This window comes from Anser brachyrhynchus (assembly GCF_964034855.1).
Source record: "Anser brachyrhynchus genome assembly, chromosome: 4".
Classification (NCBI taxonomy): domain Eukaryota; kingdom Metazoa; phylum Chordata; class Aves; order Anseriformes; family Anatidae; genus Anser; species Anser brachyrhynchus.
In genome coordinates this window covers 20,780,600-20,787,286 of record NC_137698.1, presented here as the reverse complement: position 1 = coordinate 20,787,286, position 6,687 = coordinate 20,780,600, and the positions used below count along the sequence as shown (strand labels likewise).

The window sequence follows — 6,687 nt, the reverse complement described above, 5'->3', positions numbered from 1 at the left end:
CTATCGTCATTAATAAATGAACTGAATGTAGACCACTTAGTGGAACTGACATTTACACATTATGAATAAGCAGTATATTAATTTAAGATCTTTATCAACAAGACAGACAAGCTATCAAGATCTACTGTTTCTTAAAGTAACAGCTCAGTAAAATTGTGCATTGTTAGGAAAACTTTTATACTGGCAAGAAGAAAACATTTTCTGAGACATTCTTTGATCAAATAAGTACACCATAAAAAACTTATACATACATTTACCTCCCATCCCTCTATTTAAGCTTACAAAAACAATAAGGAGAGAGCACATTTATTTATGTAACCTAAATTGTTCCAAGTGAGCCTTTATTCTTCATACAGAAAGAACTACAAATAACAGTGCTAGGCCACTCCAGATTTAAAGGGTTCCTTGGGAACATATCATTAAATAAACTTTTGTATTTGCATTTTTTTTAATGTATTTGACACCACCTTTGGGAAGTGAACAAAGACACACTGTCCAAAGCAGAAACTTGCACAAAATGTTACTGTTTGCTCCCCATGAAAGCAGAGGTATACTTGCACAAAGAAAGAAATTCCACCACTCTCTTGAGACTTCCTCTCTTTAGTTGGAATTTAGTGCCAAGTTCCTCAACTAAAATTTGGGTTGTGTCAGCATGTCTGCTACAAGCTCTTGTAAGTCAATTCTGTTACTCAGTCAAAAATTAAATGCCAAACAAAAACGCAGTCTTATACAGTAACTTTAAAGTTACATGAATTAAAAAATGACCATTCATAGACAACCTTGGGCCCTTAATTAATATAATTTAAGCACTGTTTTTAATTGAAAATATTAGTTAAATATTTTGTCTATTATGCAGCCTAATTTCTAGTAAGTTCTCCTCCAACTATGTCTTTTGGACTTGTTAAGGCGTATCAAATTTCTACGTTGCTCACCTAATACAAATATGCACTCAGTTGGTAACTACACTATGGCCTCTGAAGTGTTTTAAGTTCCTTTGGAAGATTCAGATTATTCTTAAGAAGTCTCGGTTGATAAATTATTTTTATAGAAAAAACATCCATGTAAGACTAGTTCACTAGAGTGTGGTGAAAAGAGCTTAGGAAACACAAGGACAGGGTGATTGATCTGCAGGGTCAGGAAGCAGTTTCATGTGTGAGAGCAAGACAGGACCGGAGAAGATCTTAGAACAGAAGAAATATGGGTTAATTAAAAACGAGAGGGAAAAGGAGAGGAAGTGTCTCATTTGAAGCAGAAAGTGTGCTTGGCACCAGAAGTCCTGTGGTTTCAGGTGAACACCTACGTAACACTATCAGTGTTCTTCTCTTTTTGTCCAAAACTAGGCTGGAAAGTCCCCTACTAAAATGTAAATCAATTGGACAACATCGCCCCCCAACAATTTTTATGTAAAAGCACTGACGTATATCCCTCCCCCACCCCCACCCCCCCCATGTAAATATAATGCAGAACTACTGCTTGGCAATAAATGTAGAACTGCTTTTATATAAGACTTGGCTTTCAGTATGTTTTTGAAATGAACTAACTTTAGGGCTATAGCAAAGCCTGACCAATGAACTATGCAGAACTAGGACGTGCAGTAAGTACACAATTATTGTGGTAAACCAAAGGGCTAGTATGCACGATTAGATTGACTAGATATATACAGGCTGCCCTTTAATGCTAGCCAACTGCTTAAATCCACAGCACTGAGCAAAAATTTTTTGCTCTTCGAAGATTGTCTTCACTTGAATCACAGTAAAGAATAAAAATAGAAGGTAGACTACAAAACCAACTTTCTTTTGTTTGGGTTGTACTCTGATAAAATTCCATAATCAAGGAAAAAAAAATTATTTCAAGCAGTAGAGGCAAAAACTCAAGAAACTCTAAGCCTCAAATATCTTGAACTGTTACAGAATTATATTATCAAATGAATGACTGACAAACATGCTTACCATCCTATGACATAGGTGCATATTACCAAAAAAAAACGCTGTTGCAACAATAACATGAAGCTATTTTATCTACACAAGATGAAACCTGCAAGCTATAAGACGTGAATGAATTGCTGGCAAAGTTTCTTTCTGAACTCTGACTTGATGCTGAATATACATTGTAATAAAGAGTCCGAAGCTAATTCACAAAATACAGAACATCCAAGCAGGTAAGTAATTTCAAGAAAGAACAATTACCAGTTTTGCTTTAAACATTTAATGATTTCATTATAGCAAACTGAGAACAAACTACCAGCTAAAGAATTACAAACCCACTTACCCCAAAGCGTCCTACAGAATCATAAGGCAGTGTTTTGAAGTTTGCAAAAGCAGGACAGTAATGCTTTTGTAGATGTCGTTATAATTCTATACTTATATTCTATACATATAGTATGTAGCAGAACTACTAGCAAACAGAAGTTGTTTTCTCTGAACACTAATTAAAACTCAAGAATGCAAGTCATAAGGGCAGGAAGAAAGACAAACCCTTAAGAAAAATATGACTTACCAGACAGGCAAGTTTAGCTGTGTCTCTAGTGCAGAGGAAGTAAGGACTTTCTGTATACGTAGATCTTGTTTATTTAGCCCTCTATGAAGATTTCTCTCAAGAAATCAAACTCACGTGCAAGAGTCTGCAAAAGAAAGAGAAAGAAACTGAGCTGCTGGCAGATGTTTCTGTTCAAAGCACATTTGAGCTATTTTCAGCAGCAATGGGCTTGCCTACAATCAAAATGAAAATGCAATACAGAAGAAATGAAGAACCAGTCTACCAACCCAAGCAAAATAAACAAATACATAAGCAGAATCAGGAAATCCATAGGGGAAAAAACAAACAAACAAACATACCACCAACCCTTTGTTCATTGTCCAAATTTTTATTTAAAGAAACAGAAAGAGTAGGGAACAAGTTTGTGGATGACAAAGGAAAATTCTGTTAAAAGCAGAGATGAGGCCTTGAAGGCTATTACCTGTAACTCAAGAAATGAATGACCACGCATATTTTTTTTTTTTTAATGTGAAAAATACACCTTGAGAGTAGTCATCTCTAAAGATGCTTTGCCTTCTTTACAGAGAGGCTCATTCAAGATGGATGGACTTCTATTTGCATTTAAGTGCATCATATCTGGCTGGCATATACCTGCAGATGAATCAGTTTACTAAGCCTGAAGCCAGTGGTTTGTTTCTAGTTTGTGTCCCAAGTTTCCAGTTTCAGCATCAGTGCTATTTTGGAAACTTAGTGACATGAAGCTGTTGGCACTCCATTTTTTTCTACCATGGGCCATTCAGTGACATGGCAAAGATCTCCCCGTCCCCTTCTTCTGCATTCCCAACCAACCAGCTTAACTTCCCATCACAAAAAAAAAAAAACCAAAAACAAAACAGGAAAACATAAAGTATCAAAACAAATTAATGACGATGGGAAAAGATTGTGGAAGATCTTTTTAAAGCACTATCACCAAAAAGCTCATTACTTTCATTCAAGGAAAAGTTAGAATATTTGAAGTTATTCTCTACTCAAAACCTAAAGCAAGCTGGTGTGGTAAAAATGTTATATTTCAATATATATTGGATTTTCAGTCATGTTCTACTTAGCTAAATAGACTCATTTGAAAACACTTTTGAAGTGTCACCTTAATGTCTAGTTTATTTCTGAGCAGTAACTGTTTGAAAGTTATACAGACACCTGAAACAGGATGCCAAACACAGGCTGAGTAAGCTATTCACGTGGTAAAGCAATGCTCATTGCTAAAAATAAGGAAAACTGAGTATATTTGTACCTCAAGACTCATATAAAAAGTCAGTAACTATAATGCACTTATAAGAATAATGAAAAAGCTACCAAGTGTGAAAATAAAGCATAAATTCTTTTTGGATTAGCACAAGAAAATCCCTTCCATTTGATCCCAACCATTTTTAGTGTTGTAGTTAAAGCAGCTACAATGAAAAAATACAACCCACAAATACTAAATACCAACCTGTCAAATTAATCATTGTTGCTGTTTTTTTTTTTCCAAATGGCTAGTTTAGTGCTATTATTTTACCACAAAACTAATTCACAGAAGTTAAAAAGCTCAGTTTATGTTTAACTTGAGCTCCATGAACAAAGAGATTTAAGGAATCCAACAGCTTCAATTTTAGACAACATATGATTGTGTGAATTATAGCCGGCTAGAGAGCTATAATGAACAGGTTGAACATGCAGTGCAGTTTAAATAAATACAAGACCTGTACATACCAAAACACTAGTGTCAGATGCTACATAACCTTACTATCCATATTGCTTTTGTCTGATGGTTACAGGCCAAGCCACCAAACTCTTTTATGTCAAATGCTAATACTACGCAAATATGAAAATAGAAGAATGTTAAAATCATTGTTACCAATACCAATTCAGTACCAAAGTAATGCAATACATGTCTTGGAGTGCAGTATTTCTTTTCTGAAGCATCTTCTCAGGAGGATGATTTACTATTAATATGTAACCCATTCTGGCACCTTGTTTCTTCATACACTCTCTGCAACTGGTTTTGTGTGAATGATTTACCTGTTAGCATTTATTTAACATGACAAAAAGACTGTTTCAGTATATACTGATATTTGCTTTAAATACTAGATATAAGTCAATTAATCATTATCTACAAGAAACACTAGATGCCATAAATACAATATATATCATCTGGCTCTCAAAGAAATCTAATTATCTGTTCATTATTAGTAAACAGACTTGTCACTATTATCCAGATTATTACCTCATGCTTTTCAAAGGATGACAATAATCATATTTCCCATTTCATGGCTATCAGCAACACCAATTTCAAGCACAATATTTCTTTAGTGTCACCCTGTAGTACAATTTAATTGATGGTGAACAGTCAACCATGAGCAAGAAGTGTACAGCACACACTGCTGATGTAGACATTTGGTTCAAGTCCCCACAGGCTCCATGTCCACGCACTACTGGTCAGAGTTCTGACAAACCAGAAGAATCATAATAGATGAGAGAGGGAAGATTGTTCAACATGCTGATAGACAGAAAAGCTGCCTAACTTCTCCACCGTAGAGAAATACAGGAAATCTTGACTTTCACTGGGTTCCTAGATCTAACCTAAACACAACTGAGTCACTGAAACTTCACGTGCAATGGCTGAAGAATTCTTCTTTTGTGAAGTCAAATGGTGTATGTTTCAAACTATGCAGGTGAATTTATACACCATACAACCAGGTGTAATTACTTTGTTATATTATTCTATACATGTCTTAATTACTTTATCATATTATTCTATATATGCTCTTACTCAGATTTTGTAATAGTAGTGGAGTACCTTCTAGTAACATGATAATGTGCCTAAGTGAATTCCATGTTACCTGCCTCAAGAAGAAACACAAAGAGTATGGATATGTTCTCTACACATTGAAAAAGGCAGGCCACCTATTGAAAAATAAACTGATGCAAGCTTTCAGGACATATGGATTTTTTCAGGACATAGGATTCAGTATTTCAAGAAAGAATGTAGGCATCCAAGTTACTGTCATAGCTACACCTGGAACTTTTTCCTAACCGTAAGGAAACTAAAAGTTGCCTCAATCAACAATCCATAGTGACAATATTAAAATACTACATTTTTTCCCAGCATGGCTACAAACAACAGACACCGAGAAAAGATGCATGTCCCTTCCATAAACCATTTTGAGTCTGGTGCTTAAGCAGCCGTCAGATCACTATTTTTCTATGAAGAGACATTTTGTAAAGAATAGTGAGACTAATGTTTATTAAGAACTCGACAATTTGAGCAATGCATGTTTCAAAGAATTCAAGTTACTGGCTTACTGAAGCAGTCTTGCTCTTATCTACTTATCTGTGGCAGTGCACATGATAATAGTATCTTTATTCAAGATACTTAGAGAAGTGGGAAATTACCTACATCCCTCATGGAAGATAAATTGCAACCTACAGAAGTGACACTCACAGCATGTATCAATACCTTATGGCTTCATAACTCCAGTACTAAAGATCTGGTTAGAGAACGTTCATCTTTCACAAAACTTTCAAATGTAAAGTTTGTTGAAGTCCATACATGGAATTTGCGTTTTTTTTTGTTTATTTTTCTATTACTTCATTAGCACATTAGTTTTCCTGTATACACAATTCTATTCTCCAGTATCTCAGCATATCTCAAAATAGCTCTCTACATTCAGAAAGAAGAATGGTGTTCCACCTCACCCAAAGTCTTTGCCACCATCTCCTTCAAAAAATTAATGGTACATGGCCCACCTTGCTAATATCATTAGGTAATAACGAAGTTACTAATATTTTCTCTCCAGGTTTACTATAGGAGTGTTTCATCCACATATACCTTATTAGAAAAACTTTGAAATTGGGAAGGAAGAACAAAAAGAGTAAACCTGGAATTTTATTTTTATTATTATTTTTATTGTTTGGCTCATGATCCTTGGAAAGCACTCAGGACACTGTCAAGAGTTATCAGCTAATCTCTGAACCAGCAAACGAAGAGAACTTCTGAATATATTTTTTTACAGAAGTGTTTTACTGATAACATTCATACATTTGAGAGACATGGATCAAGAGATTAAGTATGAAGGATCATGCCCTCACTTCATTAATACCAACTGAAGTTTATGCAAAATGGCAGACGTTTCATGAAGAGCTGCCTGTTCTGTTTTTTCTAGAACAAAAGAT

General features: G+C 35.0%; 1 protein-coding gene across 3 annotated transcripts in view; it reads right to left on the bottom strand.

The window, feature by feature from the left end:
• Positions 1–6,687, bottom strand: part of SORBS2 (sorbin and SH3 domain containing 2) — a 160,021-nt gene that overhangs the window by 134,959 nt on the left and 18,375 nt on the right. For all 3 annotated transcript variants that reach the window (XM_080590132.1, XM_080590135.1, XM_080590134.1), the window contains exon 2: positions 2,497–2,620. The gene's annotated coding sequence lies outside the window, so the exon portion shown is untranslated. The remainder of the gene's footprint in view (positions 1–2,496; positions 2,621–6,687) is intronic.